General features: G+C 37.2%; 1 long non-coding RNA gene across 2 annotated transcripts in view; it reads left to right on the plus strand.

The window, feature by feature from the left end:
* LOC127019294 (uncharacterized) overlaps positions 1-16985 on the plus strand; it is a 62357-nt gene that overhangs the window by 44289 nt on the left and 1083 nt on the right. The window contains exons 2-3 of one of the 2 annotated variants that reach the window (XR_007766884.1): positions 13597-13682; positions 16701-16843. This is a non-coding gene — a long non-coding RNA (uncharacterized LOC127019294). The remainder of the gene's footprint in view (positions 1-13596; positions 13683-16700; positions 16844-16985) is intronic. The other variant, XR_007766883.1, reaches the window with a different exon arrangement.

A 16985-nucleotide genomic window follows, 5' to 3' on the forward strand; every position in this document is an offset into this window, starting at 1 on the left:
CGGCGGAAAAGGACCTGGGGGTGTTGGTCAATAGCTGGCTGAATATGAGCTGGCAGTGTGCCCAGGTGGCCAAGAAGGCCAACAGCATCCTGGCTTGTATCAGAAATAGTGTGGCCAGCAAGACTAGGGAAGTGATGGTCCCCCTGTACTCTGCACTGGTGAGGCCGCACCTCGAATCCTGTGTTCAGTTTTGGGCCCCTCGCTACGAGGAAGACATTGAGGTGCTGGAGCGTGTCCAGAGAAGGACAATGAAGCCGGTGAAGGGTCTAGAGCACAAGTCTGATGAGGAGCGGCTGAGGGAACTGGAGTTGTTTAGCCTGCAGAAAAGGAGGCTGGGGGGAGACCTTATCGCGCTCTACAACTACCTGAAAGGAGGTTGTAGCGAGGTGGGTGTCGGTCTCTTCTCCCAAGTAACAAGCGATAGGACGAGAGGAAACGGCCTCAAGTTGCACCAGGGGAGGTTTAGATTGGATATTAGGAAAAATTTCTTCACCAAAAGGGTTGTCAAGCATTGGAACAGGCTGCCCAGGGAAGTGGTTGAGTCCCCATCCCTGGAGGTATTTAAGGGACATGTAGATGTGGTGCTTAGGGACACGGTTTAGTGGTGGACTTGGCAGTGTTAGGTTAACGGTCAGACTTGATGATCTTAAAGGTCTTTTCCAACCTAAATGATTCTATGATTATTGCTGAGTTCTGAATCCATGTTATACAGGAGGTCAGATGAGGTTATATTTTGGTTCTTTCCAGTCCGGAAGCTGTTTTCATGAAATATTTCTTTTTGAATTTGCTAAAGAAACCTTCAGCAAACATTTGGGGAAGAATTTTGCCATAGCTGTTTAGCAGCATCTGGACACAGTAGTTGCCATCTGCAATGTCTGTTATTTTCTGTTCATCAATTGCATTCTGTCCTTCTCTTCTATCTTCTTCCTGTACACAGGTTGTTCTTCCCCTTCTTTTGCCCACTCCTTATTACTACTTCTCTCCCTCTCTGCCCAAACACTACCTTGTCATAGCAGGCCAATATTTTGTGCTGCTTCTACTTATGCCTAGTGGAGGAATTCCCAGCGTGCTGCTCTGACATGAGATATTCCATCAATGAGTCTCTGGACCTAAAATATTTAAGTGTTTACAGCACTGTCTTTCTAGGCATGCCACAGAGTATTTCCAGGCCAAGACTGTGTATACACAACCATTCTTCATCTCACCTAGTACAAGACAGGCACTCCAAATTAACTGCCATTTCCCCAGCGACAAAAAAATAATATAAAATTGGTTCAACAAAGCAGCTCACTCTGAGGATCCACAGAGTCCTCAGACCTCTGAATGGTGCACACTCCAGCTCTCCAGTGGATAGTGGACAGTGCGTTGATACATCATTCTGCTTTTAGTTTTTTACTAGCCAGGCCAGATCCTTATCTTCTTCAAAGAAATTTCAAGGAAAAAAATCTGTCAAAGAGAAGATGTGCATTTCCTTCCCCTTCATATCCACTTCTCCAGTCACGGACACTTCCCAGTTGTGTTGTGTGGCTCTATCCCTGTAAGTGTCTACTTAACGCTAACAAACCTGTCCACTCTCATCTTTCAGAATATCTTGAGAGTTGCTCTCTGCCAAAGCTTACCTTAAAAGTACTTTAATTAAAGATCATCTTTTTTCTTCCTTCTGCTGTGTTCTATTACCTCACTAGTTTTCATGAGCACTTGCTATGTATGTGGTCACTACTGCTTTAAGTGGTGCCTTTTCTGTTTTATTCTTTTCCCTCTCTGTGTCTGAGTGTGTTTTTGTGCTGTTTTTCTCATCTTTCATGCTGAAGTGCTGTATGATGACTCTATGAGTCAAGATACATAAAAACACATTCTTTGATGTAAGAAAAACATTCTGTCCAGTGCACTCGACTGGAATTACTGGACATGTCGCTTATCTGCTAAGTAGATGTTTTTTGCCAGTTTCTGTCTGGACAGTTGTATGCTCTCAATGTTGAAACAAAATATGAATAGTTCTGTCTTAATAAGGTTGCTGCAATATTCAGTAAAATCTGTCAGAAAGTCACTGAAACTTCTCAACTTAGCAATGGAAATTTGGTTTTGGAAAAGAGAACACTCACATTTCCTTGCTCTACTGAGGATAATGCCAAGTATATGGTATTAAAGCAACTATCTGGTAATTAAAGAAACTATCTGGTAATAGAAGTAAGTATTATGAAAAAATAGATTTCAATTACTGCACTTGCTGCAGATTGAGAAATTCTATATCACTACTCATAGAAATTCTGCTTGATGAAGATGAGGCTGTGTAGTGGATAGTTACTTACTAGTTGTAATCAGTTTATCTTCCAGATTTGAAATCTTCCTTTGGAGCTGAGGTTCTGTCCGTTGTAGTATTGTAAATAGTTTCCATTGCTCAATTAGTAGGTGACCTCTTTTTCTTTTGAAAATAAAGATAGATGTTTTCTCCCAACATCAAAAGGTCAGAGTTGGCTTTAAATGTGCTGTCCAGATTTGATTGGCTTGACTGTGGGCCAAATTTCTCAATATTCTTTACCGTCAGTAATAATAGTTCCTAGCCATAAAGCACTAGTGTTTTTTTTGTTAGGATTGCTAATAATAATAATAAAATTAATATTAAAAGTTTTTTTTAGTGTCCTGGTTTCGGCTGGGACAGAGTTAACTCTCCTCTTAGTAGCTGGTACAGTGCTGTGTTTTGGATTTAGTGTGAGAATGATGTTGATAACACTCTGATGTTTTAGTTGTTGCTAAGTAGTGCTTATCTTAAGCCAAGGACTTTTCCGTTTCCCATGCTCTGCCAGCAAGCAGGTGTGCAAGAAGGTGGGAGGGAGCAGAGCCAGGGCAGCTGACCTGAACTAGCCAAAGGGGTATTCCATACCATGGAATGTCATGCCCAGTGTATAAACAGGGGGGAGTTGGCCGGGAGGCATGGGTCGCGGCTCGGGAACTAACTGGGCATCGGTCAGTGGGTGGCGAGCAATTGCACTGTGCATCACTGGTTCCCCCCCGCCTTTTTTTGTTATATTCCTTTTCATTACTATTATTATTCTATTTCATTATTACTATTGTTAGTATTATATTTTACTTTAGTTATTAAACTGTTCTTATCTCAACCCACGAGTTTTACTTTTTTTTTCTTTCCTTTCCTCCTCCTCACCCCACTGGGAGGGGGAGGGGGAAACGGCTGCATGGTGCTTAGTTGCTGACTGGGGTTAAACCATGACATTTAGTAAAAATTATATCTTTACAAATATATAAAGAACTAAAACAGAAGTACTACTTCTGGTAAGTACATTATTTCTGTAGAATTTGTCCTGCGCTGCTTGGTGTTAACTGAAGTGGCCCACTGAGGCTATATAAATTATATAATGTGCCCTAATTTAAGTTGGTTCTGATCTGTGGACATCACGTATCCACAGCCTCCTGGTGTTTATTCTACTGATTCTAACCCCAGAAGCTGTTGCTCTGTCAGTTTAACCCTTTGCCTCCTTGCCTCCAAAATGTGACTGAGCTTGAAACCCAAAGTGAATTCAGGCATTCAGTTTTTAAAATCTTTGTTAAAGGAAGAAAAACCACTGCAGATCACTTCAGATTTATACTGGAAATTAAACTACATTGTCTCGTGTATTTGAAGAATGATAGTTACTATTCCATGAATCCCAAGATACTTACATAAAGTGGGAAGATTTTTACCTTGAACTCTTAAAGCTTATCCTCTCCTCCTCTTCCCTCAAAAAAACCCCAAGCTCCCTCCAGTTTTGTACGTTTCTAATTCTGAGGGCTGGAGTTGAGGAAAAGTCCATCAAAACCAGTAGGAATCTCTTTATTTTTTCAAATAGGCATTGACTGAGGCTCCTCATGGCTTAAATGAATGTTTTCTTACTGCTGTTCTTAAATAGTCAGTTTTGCTGGGCAAGACCTCAGAGCTGGTTTCTAAATTCTGCAATATGATATGAACTAGACAGGCAGCGTGTAGGCAACTAAGGAGGAATCTATTTTTGGTATTAAATAAGTTGTCAACAGAAAAATATATTCGTGTGGGCTACTGGATTGTGTTCAGTGACATAGCTGTCTAGTTTGTTCGGCAGTATTACTCATCTGCAGGAGAATAGGTATCACCTTAATCAAACGTCTGAAGGATTCTGTCTTCTATAAAGGGGAAGCCTGACGAGTTTCCTCCTTCGTCAGACTTAAAGCTGAGGGAAAAAGAAAACCCAAAAGAGAAAAACCCAAGAAAGCTCTTCAGCTGTATGTTTTCTAGCAGAAAAAACCTGCAGCTCTGCCAGAGGAGAAAGGATTTTTCACTTCAGTAGACTACAATATTCAAAAGTGGAAAAAGAGAAGACATCAAAGTTGCATGTAGCTGGCTGTTTCACATGCTACTTTCTCAGTATTTCTCACTCAAATTATTAAAGTATGCTGCTGGCTTAGATAGAAGATCTGTAAAAGAAGCAAGTTTTGGGGGCTTCATGTTGTCAAATGTGCTCTTCAGGTTACTAATTGGACAAAAATATTCTTTTAGCTAACCACATATTAATTAGTTTCTTATCCTGTAGGAATGCTTGTTTTTTTTCCACATTCCTTGCTACCTTCCTCTGAGAACCTGATTTAACATTGCAAAAATCAAAGTAAATGTCAGTTAATCTCTTTATCTCTTAGTTGTTTTATACTAACGTAAAACAAATACTTTAATCTACTGGAAAGTGTGTGTGTGGGGGGGTGGGGGGTGGAGTGTTTCTTCTTTAACTCTTCAAAGCATTTGGGCAAAGGCAAAGCATTTGGACTGCCCTGGAAGTAGTTTCCATCAGAAGGATCAGGAGGCCACCTATGCAGCTGGAGGGATGCCCAGAGCTGGTGAACGCAGCATGGGTTACTCTCTTCCTTTCCTTCTTTCTTCCAATAAACTTAGGTTTAGACACTGCTGGATCTAAGCCTTAGTGAGAGAGAGCATGTGGAAGAAATGCTGTCCACTAAACCAAGAATGGAGATGGGAGAAAAAGGCAGTACAGTCCATCTTTGCATTCAGGGAAAAAGATTTCTGGGTCTCAAATGAAGAAGAGAAGGTAGTTACTTGCTGAGGTGAAAACAGGACATGCATCTTCTGCAAGAGAGTAGTAATAGTGAGGGAAGCGTGCCTTGCAGGCAATTTTTAGTAGGTAGGTCGCAAACCATCTGTGTTTTAAATAACTAATTCACCAAAATGAATCATGGTCCCCCCTTCCATTCCTGACTCTTCTGCACTGCTTATATTTTTTTTGTCATCCTTCATTTTTCTTGTCTAACTGAATGAACAATAGGGGAAAAAAAGACCCTTCTGTCTCCAAAAGTTGGAGATCCCTCTACTTTGAATGAAAAGGACAGTTGACAGTGTTGTAGTGAATTAATTGCACCAGCAAAAATACTGCTAGACATTTTATCTGAGTAATACCAAGAACAGTAGCATTCACAGGTTCAGAGTTCCTCTCTTGCACTAATCTGCAGTGACATATGGCTTCTTGGTGTAGCTTACCTAACCTGCTTTTAAAAGCTTTTGCATTTTTGAGACACTTTTGGTCCCTTTGTTCCATTGACCATCAATACGAGTAAAAAAAAATTCTAGGTATTACTAATTGTGTTGATTTAAGCTGGCAACCTGGGTAGTAAGGCTCTGTTTGGTATCTTGATAATAAATGTGAAATTCAGTCCTAAATAATGCTGAAGTTATTTTGTTTGCTTTGACTTCTATAGAAAATGGGGACATTCAGAGAATATAAAAACTCCACAACTTTCTGGATTAGCTCCATTCTGAATCATGCTTAATTACAGGGCAATCTTCATTTATAGGTATCAATGGAATATATATCCAATACAAAATATGTCCTTGTTCTCACTTTAATGATGGATCTGAGACACCAAATAAATAATGCCTTATTTTAGTCAGAACGCCTAGCTAACAGAAATACAGCTAAATACAGCTAAAATATAGCTAAACACAGCAAAAATACAAAGTCTATGAGAGAAAAATTTAATAGAAGAAAAGAAATTAATATCAAACTTGTGAGATTGCGTGGTTGAAAATGGAGGCAAGGTTATTAGTTACATTAACATACATAATATAAGGAATGTTTTTGAAATTGAAGCCTAATATGTATTATTGATACCACACAAGCAGTATTAAAGTTACAATACTTAATATTGAACATAAAATCAATTCTGAATTAATTTTATTTGCACTTTTCACTTATGGAACTATTAAAGAGGTGTGGAAATAAGTTGGACAGTTGATAACTTGACATAGACAAAGTTAGTAGAGTTTTCATGCAGCATTAATAGAGGCAAAAATTGTAATAGGATTCTGCTTTTTCTTGTGTAGTATCTTTTCCTCTGTAAAATGACATGACTGTTCAAAATTCTGAACTGTGGCTCTCAGGAGGAATGCTGCTGTCACTTGAGGAAAAATGTGTATTAAAAAGTGACAGATGTCAGATGGCGATAATTATGGCAGCTTAAATATTTATAAATTTGTAAGTTACTGTAAAAATGTATTTCTTCATCTGACAGATTCTGTGATGTTAGAAGTTATATTCTAGACTTTTTTTTATTGCCCAAGGCTGTGTGTTACAAATTATAGTTTTGGATTCGGAAAATTTGTGTTTTCACTGTCTTGAGTCAATTAGAGAATTACAAAACTAGAATAAGGTAAAGACTTATTTGAGGTTTGGGAACGTGTGTCATGTAGCTCATCTAAGAAGGTGTGTTTGTAGTTTTTGTATTTCTTAGTGATCTACAACATTTTTTTTACAATAACTGTGCTTTTCAACTTTAATATTGTCATTTGTAATTTTTCAGTGAGCAACAGCTATAGTTACTATTCCATTATTTGTTTGGTTCTTTGATTTTTATGTCTTATATTCAACTGCACTTCAATGCTTTGAGTGTATGAGAAAGCAGCAGTCCTGGTAAAATATTCAGAAAGCTAACAACAGACGTATGAGGCTAAGGCCATGCAAGTGTGGAATAATGCAGGAAATAGTTTGCCTTGCATTCTTGTGTTTAGATCCAATCTTGCCTTTGGTGAAGCGGAAGAAAATCTGGTATGCAAAAGAGAAAGTAGCCTTCAGTGAAAGACCACAAGGATGCTGACTGCTCCTACTTACATTTCTTAAGGTGCAGCGAGTACTAAATAATTCAATGTTGTTTCAGCAGCATCGCCAGTGTCACATGCCTCTGCAAAGTGCTGAATGTGGTAACTTTTGAAGACAATTCGGTCAGTGTCGGTGAGATGCCACAGTATGTCAATGGGCTTGAAGATGAATGCCCTTACATTGGTTAGGATGAACATACTAAGTTATTTAGAGTTTTAGCATTTTTGGATGTGAAATTCCAAGTACAGGGTGAAGATTTAAAGGGGTTTTTTTACGTTCATTTGAATAATATGGAATGGCTTGTGTTGAGTGTTATTTATTAGGCTAAATTCTCCATTAGCATGAATCAGGACATATCTGTTTAAATTCGGTAGAGACTTGCACAAATAAATCATTTGGGAAGCCACTGGTGATAGAAAAATTGGTTCAAACCCAGTGGTTATATTTTCTTCTCACAAGTAAATCTCAAAATCCTGAACAAAAGACTAGAGCTTTTTTACTGTCTCCTTCAATTCTGATGTCAGCTCATTAATTTTAGGTAGCTGAAATAACTATATATGATCCTGTGTACTCTGTCAGACACAGTAATAAATTAAAGACAAATCTTAGCAATATTCTCAAAGTAGACGACCAAACTAATTATTTCCATTTAAAATTTTTAAAGTTGTTTAAAATTTGAAAGAGAGGGGGCAACGGAAAATGAAAATGTGTAAATAGTTTGTGAAGAGCATACAGTTACGGGGTTCCTAGATTAATTGGTGCGTGACCTTTTTTATTTTCGCCTCTTATTGGAACAAACTTTTTTCATGGGTCAGTGCATTTGACAGGTTGGTTTGTACTTGGTCCTTCAGGAACCTGAGGGATAACTATTGAGGGAAAACTGTGCATTTACAGTGTTACTTCAAATGCAGAATCTGTTTCATAATCTAAAGGTGGTAAATAACATTTTAAACTGTTGTTCACTTGTAACAAACTTTTCCTAACTAGTATTCAAATGTAAAATAAAGAGTAAATTATTTATGTGACCTCTTTAGATGGTCTATCTGCATGCAGATATGGTGTCTGTAAAGGATGTGCAGCAATTGACTGCTGGTTTTATTTTTGTCATGTGGGCAAAGAGGAATGAGCTTGGAACAGAGTTTCCTCACTGGAAACTGGTGGGTGGTTTGTTTTTTTTTTTCCTACATATCACGTAGAATAACAAATGTTCTCATAGCTAATACAAGAACAAGGAAATGAATATTGTGTGTGTTTTGTCTTAAACATTATATTAGTGGGTCATTATAGAGATTTTATCAAAATAAGGGAATTTATCAAAGCTTTTGTTTTAAATATTGTAATTGGGTTATAGTTTGCTAGACTTTTATCCAGGCATCCATATTTCTGTTAAGCTAAATACCTCCAACCCTCAGAGATCCAATTTTTTGCTTCCCTCTTCACACAGTTAGCCAAATGAAATAGATGTTAAATGCTAGTAGCTAGGTGTATTTACACACACACACACACACACACACAAAAAGCAGGCTGTATAGCTCTGTAGTACTGCAGCACCTTGACAGTCCCAGAAGAGATCAAAACTTGTCGAACTAGGTGCTTTGTGAACAAACAATGTGAGACAGCCCCAATCCAGGTTTAAAATAAAATCCTGCAAGACAGGCCTGGGAAAAACAGTTGCATTGATTTGCTGAAGGTAAAGGTCATGGCCAGAATTAGAACACAGCGTGTTACAGGAACACCTGAAATGAGATTTCCCCGCCTGCAAGCTCGCTGTGCTTTATTGGACCATGGTGCTGTTTAGCAACAGTTTTATCTAACCAGCTATCCCTCAAGGAGAAAAACAACATGGAAAACTGTATTTATGAATAAGGCAGTTATTCTAAGGCACTGTCATAAATTATCATTTTAATCTTAATTAATGTTTTGCATTGTTACCTTATTTTCCAGCTGTATTTTTTTTTATTCAGTTTCTGGAAAAAAACAATGGTGGGGAGAAGACAAGCAAGTGTGGGTAAAATAATTAGTATTGCAAAGAACAAATCTAGTCAATGGTAAGATGAAAATGTAAATCTAAAACAATGTTTTACAGATTATCAGTTTTGTGATATACTTCATGTCACAGCCTTAGGCTTCATAAGCAAAACCCATTTTTAATTCTTTTTTTTTTTTTCTACTCTGGCTACCAGACTAACTTGCCACTGAACTGAAATTGTTCATCCTTGCCCAGATGGTAGAAACCAGCACTAATATCTGCATGCTTAACATTTAGGTTGAAGTTCTTGGGAGACGAAGTTCTCCCAGGTTTCGTAAATCAGGATTGTAAACACCTTTTTAAAATACTTTGCTTCCCAAAATGAAGTTGATATTTTTTCAGCCTGAAGTTTCTTGGCCTTATCTCTGGTACAACTCTTCTGAATATCTTTTTTGTGTGATATTTACAGCTCAGAAGCCTCTCTTTTAACATTTTACTTCCATATTTTTTATGTGCTTTGTGAACATTTGTCTGCAGGACAAAGCTGTAGCAAGGTATCTACTCTTCTAGGAGACTTAACAACAACAAAAAAACCAACAAAAAACCAAATCAAATCCACCCCCCAACCTCCCCAACTTAGAAGTCAGCACTTTGGAAAAGCTAATAAACTGGGGTAGAGTTTTAATGCTATTGTTAAAAAATGCTTTTTTTCCTCCCCATATTTCAAAAGCTTTTCCTAAAACATAAATTCATTATTTTTAGAATATATAAATATAAAAATTTAAATTTAAGTGTATTTTATAGCATATAATTTATAAAATGATGAACAAGAAATTTGAATTCTCACCCTGATCACCTCAGAAGTTCTGTGGAACTTTTAGTTTTTATTGTGTTGAGTCATGGACAAATTTTGCTTCCAGTGGAGTCTTTCTCTAATGAAATATTTCTAACCTACTCCTGTTAATGAAGGATAAAGAACTGTGTTATGTCACACTCCCTTCTTGCCTTCATCTTCCAGGGTAGGACTGAAACTAGAGTTGTGTACAGTAATAACAGTCAGACTGTTATGATGATAGTAATTCAGAAGTTATTTAACAACATGTTTATACTCGCTAGTTCATGCTTATGATTCCAAACAAAGAAATATCCTGGTCTACCTGCAAATCTTAAATGTAGGTATTGTGCTAATTGTATACAATTTAATTCTTGTACTGAAGAAAATTTTCCTATTTCACGTGGAAATCTTTAGCTGTTTTTTGTAAATGGTTATTTTAGATACATCTACTGAAGATACTCTTACTATGTCCACCCTGAAGCAGCTTCTGTTTGCAGGTGAAGTTTTGGTTTTAAAGAATGTTTGTTGTTTTTTTTTTTAAATTCCTCCCCACCCCCGTCCCCCCAAAGAAGCAACAGTATGAGTTAAGAATTGCTGCTTTTCTTCTATCAAAGCCTTTTTTGTAACCCTTGAATGAATTCAGTAATAAAGACTGAGTACCAGGAGAGGCCTCCTGTAGAATGAATTTAAAGTCTATTTTAGGTAGATATCTGAGTGGTTATTTTATGTATACATTCTAGTTTTGGTTTAAGATGCAATCTTGTATACGTTTGTGTACTGTATTCAGTTACAGTTTCCCTCCTTAAATGTTACTGATAGTTTGTTAGTAGAAAAGGCTTAACAGTGGCATACTGAAGGATATAAATGCCTGTCATGTCAACAACACAGCAGTTCTTAGTCCAGACATAGTCATTCCCTCTGCCCTCCGTTGCCAAGATCTCATTTTCTACCTGTTCATGAAGGTGTTAAATTTATTCCTCCTTAAACATACAGAAAAATGAGAATGTGACAGGTTTATGGGGCGGGGAATGAACAGGTCAGAAAGGCTCAGGAGCCAAAGGAGTACAAATACAGGCAATCAGAGAAGCAGATCTGAATTTGCTTTGAGGAGGTGAAGAAGAGTATGTCAATAAAAAGAAAACAGGCTGTAGCTGAAAATGTTTAGTATGAAAGATATGCTATCATAAGGTGGAGAGCTCAAAGAATGAGGGCACCTCTTGAGTCTTTTCCTGAAATATTGGTAATATTTTGAGGTGATGTAAAGGGGTATAATTACAGTTTTTGTTTGCTTCTTAATTAAGGAAGTACATTTTGCTATCAGTAAGTAGAAGCTTAAATAATGAACTGTTAACCGTATCTCTCTTTAGTGGAATGCAGCAGATTCCTTGCAACAATTAGAAGTCTTTTTTAATAGTACACACGTTTTAAAAGCTTATGTGCAAAACCTGTGTTTTTGTGTTTGTGTGGTACATACTACAGTGGGGTTCCAATTTTATTGGAATTTTTTCATTAGAATTACAGCTGCAATGGTGGAATCTCTCCAGCTCAGTCCAGACATGTGGAAAATCTATCTCCTTAAACATACGGAAAATTCAATCCCATAGTATATTTTCTGGTTTGATAAAAATTCAGAAGACTATATTTGAAAGTTATCTCTCTGTCTTATTTCCTGCCCCTCTCCCCCCGATCCAACTGAAGAAAAAGAAAGGGAAGAAAAAAAAAAAAAAAGAATGGGCAACCATGACACTGAGATTAAATATCAGTCCCTCCTTGTTCTGGAATAATAATAAAATGCCTTTAGCATTATTTCAGTGCAGTAACGGCCTAAAGTTAATTTCAAATTATTCCATTTTATGGTAAAGCAAATTAGACCTAACCCCAGAGAATTCTAATCCATCAGACTACAAGTGCAAAATACACATTCAGAGAAATGTCCCAACCCCCAACCTTCAGTTGTTGGTCCTATAGAATCAGATTTTTCTTCTGGACTTTTGTAGCTGAGTACACTATATCATTTTGATGTTGATGTGATACATAATGCCTGCATCTGCTTTGTAATTGACTTCTAAGGCTTACCTGTGTGGATGAACAAAGCTTGAGAATTTCAATGACATTGCTTCTGTTACTGGAATTAAAAGTTTTGCCACAAACACAAATAGGAATATACAGTCTTCCATAAATCATGGTGATAGCTATTCACTTTTATATGTTAGTAGTGTATTGGGATGGTAGCATTGTAGCACAAATAGTTTAATCTAAAACACAGTAGCTGTTTGTCATTTACATCATGTTATACTATGGCAAAGGAGCCATTGCTTGCTGTAAGAGCTACATGCTCCTCACATATTTCAGTAATGCTGATGTTAAAAAGGATTACAGTCACCATCTGTACAAAGTCTGTACAAATCTATAGGAGCTCAATGTGTTTAGGCTCCGTAGAGAAATGATTGTCTTTTTCTGAAGTGATTTTGATAGCAAGTCAAAATAATTGTGTTTCTTCTCAAGAGTCCCGTGCCTGTCATGAAGGCTTTTATTATCTAGGAATTGACAGCCTACTGTTGGTCACCCAGTATCTCAATGCACTTGGTGCACATACAGAATCATTGAACATTGCAAGCTCGAGCTTGACAGCGCAAAACGTAGGAATTTGGCCATATTCTGATTGAACTGGAGTTTGTGGCCTGGCCTGAGGCCAGTGGCAAGCTTCGGTAAAAGTGGGATGATCCTAAAGAGGAAATTGGTGCCCAAAACAATGGCTTAGTAGGCATGACTCTTTCCCTTGCCCAGAGCTTTTTGGAGTCTCCTGGTTTCTACTTTGTTCTTTCTTAGCTCTTGGGATTTTGAGCCTGTCAACATGCTAGCACTGAAGGGCTACAGTAGTTGGTATTGCCTGTTATAAAGGGAAAAGGTTTGAATTTAGGAGGTGCTGACTGGTCATGGTGCCACAAATGTTAAAAAGGCTACACTGGGTTGCGAATGGCCAGTGTGTGCTCTGTATGCAGCTGGTACCTTCTCGGTATTCCCCAAGTTTGAGAAGGATTTATTGTAGTCTAGATGGCTCTCAGGTATTACAAAACTTACTAATAAAGACAAGACCATAGCTTCTCTTGTTCTTGAGTAGAGAATGTAAATTAAATGTGATTCAACCTGTTAATATTTATTGTGAATAATTATATCTGTCTCTAACAGTGAATGTTTGAGACAGCAGGATTCCAGAGTTGGCTGGCATTCTTGCTGTAGTCAGGTGTTTAAAGATACTTGAATGAATTATCTATCACTTAACAGGATTGCTCTGTTGCTTTATTACTGTCTGTCTCAAATGCAATTTGGAGTAGCAGCTAAAGAAGTAAAGGAAAGAACACAAGCTAGATACTTATTGGTATAAGTCAGTATAGATTTTTGACTCCAACAAACTTGCATATATTAACGAATACCAAGGGATACATGTGTCTACTGTAAGCTTCCTCCTCCTTAATAGTCATCTCACTCCTTTAATAATTAAGAAGCAGTAATTGTGATTAACACTAGGTTCCAATTGACTGAAGTGTCATTGATGCCTAGAACCTTTGGGATGTGGGCTGTGTCTCTGCTAACTGCTTGCCAGCCAGAGAACTGTTTTCCAAAATTTGGTAGCTGGCAACCCAAATCTTCTGACTCTTTTGCAGATTGGTCGCTTTCACTCTGCCCTCTGTGCTTCCTACTGCTGTTGCTGGATGATACGGCTCTGCGTATTCTGATCTCATGCCTCCATGTAAGGAGTATGCCTTGGCTCACAATACTTTTTAATTATTTTTCCTATGATGCTAGCCTTTGTTTCTTAGTGGAATGAAGTGCTGTTGAGACTTGTATTTATCACTTAAGACCGATTTTAGCGGAAGGGAAAATCTTAATGACTCCCAATGATAAATGTTACTGTAATACAGGAAGCGACAGAATGATCAACTATAGAATTTATATCTATTAATAAAACATGTAGCTCTAAATACTTTAAAATATGGCGTTTTATTAGGGTGACAACATGAGTATATACATGCAGTTATCAGGAGTCTGTTTAGAAAAAAATATAACTGACCAAAGATTTGGTGATGCTCCATGACTATTTTCTTGTTTAGTAAGAGTTTTCTATGATTTTTAATGTGCATTTTCTTTTTTATCCTTTCTTTCTTTTTGTAAGTTTGTTGGTATGCACAGCCAAGTTTAAACATCCTTTCCTAATTTCTAGATCTTAGAGTGAAAATTCTTTTGGCACCTCACGACATCTTACTCAGTAAAATTATTTTATAGTGTATGACAACAGCTCCCTTAAATAAGTTGGTAGAAAGGCAAATGAAACACAAGTCATCTGATCCTGCTTAGCAATTACTAGGAGAATGGCTATCTTGATGTAAAGTAGTGGAATACTGAATCATTTAATAAAATTAAATTTGTAATTTATTAGTTAGAATTATATTCAAGTTGCTATAAAAATACTAAACTTACTTTATATCAGCTTTCTTTAGTATATCTCAGTAGAAATTATTGCTGCTGCCTGTATGTATGTAAGTGTAGTTCCTTTCCTTTTGATCTGATAGTGATTTCCTTTTGGTACTTTGTAATGTTAAATATTGGCCAGAACTTTTATGTAAGAAGAGGTGGTATTTCTTGAAGTGCCATTTCACCGTGAACTGCTTTGAGAACTCAGTTAATGTGACATGTTGAGCAAAACTTAAAATCTTATTATAATACTAGACAGTTTCTTAAGTGAAGGTTGTACACAATTTTTTATCTGGAAAGGCTCGTATAGCTGCTTATTGAACTGTATACTCAGCTCTGTAGACTCTGTCAGGTGCTGTAATCACATGAGAAAGTACGTCTGCTTATATGTTTGACACACAGTTATACATCTGGTAACATAAGGGAAGTCAGATCCTTCTAGCTGTCACATGCACAGCCATCCTGGGGAGTGAACATTGGACTTCTCTGTGCAAACCAAGCAGCCTCTGATTTTGTGACTAGTGCATGTGTGCACTCTCTTTGCACCAACAAGCATTAATCTATCACACCAAGCATTGATCTATCACATGGCTTAATGGTGATTAGACACTCAATGAGCATCTCTCCCGTGATGGAGGAGGGACCACAGATCCCAGGGCAGATTCTGAGAGACAAGTTGTTCTCGTAAGCAGAATCCATCTTGTAGGCTGTATGCTTGTTTATGGTTTAAATCAAACTTGTCTAAAAGCTAAAATAGGCAACTTGACTCAACCCACTGAAAGGCTTCAACACAAGCGATTTGACTAGGATTTAAGAAAAATCTAAATTGACAGCAGTTATTTAAAGTTATTTTTGTGTTGCCACAGTCATCTTCAATGTTATGTGAAGGAAGAAGATGAACTTCTACATGGATGAATTTGGTTCTTGTGCTCAAATCTCATATTTTAAGAGGTGTCCATCCAATATAACCAGTTTCTTATTTTGGATACACTTCTCTGGCAGCATCAATACAGTGGGCCTCCTCCTGGGATATGCTTTTCTGATGGTTTTGAATAGTACTCCATAAAAGGAGAGAATGAAGCTTACTTATGTGCATACACATATGGATGTTAGTGTTTTTCATAAAGGTTAATTTTTATATAAACTTTCTCAGCTTTAAGGAAAAGGCACTAGGAAAAGATATGACCAAATTGGTATTCCTGAACATGCTCTATCAATAATGTCGTTCTCACCTATACATGTCCTCTTAGAATATGTGTTTCTTGAAGCAGAAATTTAGACCCCCATTTTAAGTGACACCGAATGATTTCAACACAGCAGCTGGATGTAGGAAAGCCATTGTTCGGAGAATTGCCAGCTCTGAGAAAGCAACGGTACGTTGCTGCCTTGCCTGTGAAATTGGCAGAATTACAAGGTACAGGCTTGATAACCAGAACTTTGCTACAGTCAGCTTATTTCCTTTTGTGTCCATGATTACTGGCAGAATGCAGGCTTCAGTTAGTCCTCTGTGTGTGTTATGATTTGCCCAAATAGGCTGAAAGAGGTTCTGGCTCGTCAGATAAGAATCAAAGTGTTAGAACATTGTTATGTGTATCTTTGCACTTGTTATTTGTGAACTATTATCTTTGTGTATAACCGAAGTACAAGGGTGTAAAACCTTATCTTTTTTACATCTTAAATAGGCACCAGATAGTTGTCAGAAGCTAATATATAAAATGTATTGGATTCACAGGGACCTGATGTTATGGTTGTCATTTTTTAATGACTTGGCTCAATCTCTTTAGTCTGTCCGAATAAAGGCTTTTCTTCAACTGAGAGTCTGTTGAATGCAATTTCCGTTTTTGTTGTTGATGCTTAGTTATGAGAATTTTCTCATACATTTGTCCCTATGGTTTTTTGCAGTGTATATGAGGAGATGGCATGTTCTCTAGCAGAAAGTTTTATGCCAAGTCTTTATAAAGACTCACATTTTTAATGTGAAGAATAGCTTCAGATAAAAATCTGTTGTTGATTTATTCCCTTGTCTTGTTTTTGGCTCCTATCTCTGACTAGAGCAATAGCCTTGTTCAGTACTATTTTGTTCTCTGTTTTAAAACTACAGACAAGTGCTGCTGGTGTTCTCCAATTTTTCTTTTGCTTTATAAGTTTGAGTTGATTATGACCAACATATAAAATGTGTTCTGACTCAATTAAGCTTTCAATTCAAAATATTTTTTTTTAAAAAACCAATGAAAAGAAATCATAATAAAAAAATTTCAGACTCAGTAGGGAGTTTAATTATTTTTGTCTTTTTCAGTAATTTATTCACCAGTTGGAGTCTTCTCTATAAAGAATCTTGATTGAAATACTGCCTGATTTCTTAGCTGGAATTCAGCAAGTGAAATATGTATCAGGGAAGATCAGGAACAACAAGAAAGATTGATTTTAGGAAAACACATGGTAAGAAAAGTGATCAAAGGACATGTATTGCAATTGTGATTCTTCCATAAACCTGAGGTTTATTCTTGGTAATATAGACAGGAGTGAGAGGACAAACTGTGCTTTCCAAACTTGCTGAAAATATTTAACCAGATTCTCTCAT

This window comes from Gymnogyps californianus, chromosome 8 (genome assembly GCF_018139145.2).
Source record: "Gymnogyps californianus isolate 813 chromosome 8, ASM1813914v2, whole genome shotgun sequence".
NCBI lineage: Eukaryota > Metazoa > Chordata > Aves > Accipitriformes > Cathartidae > Gymnogyps > Gymnogyps californianus.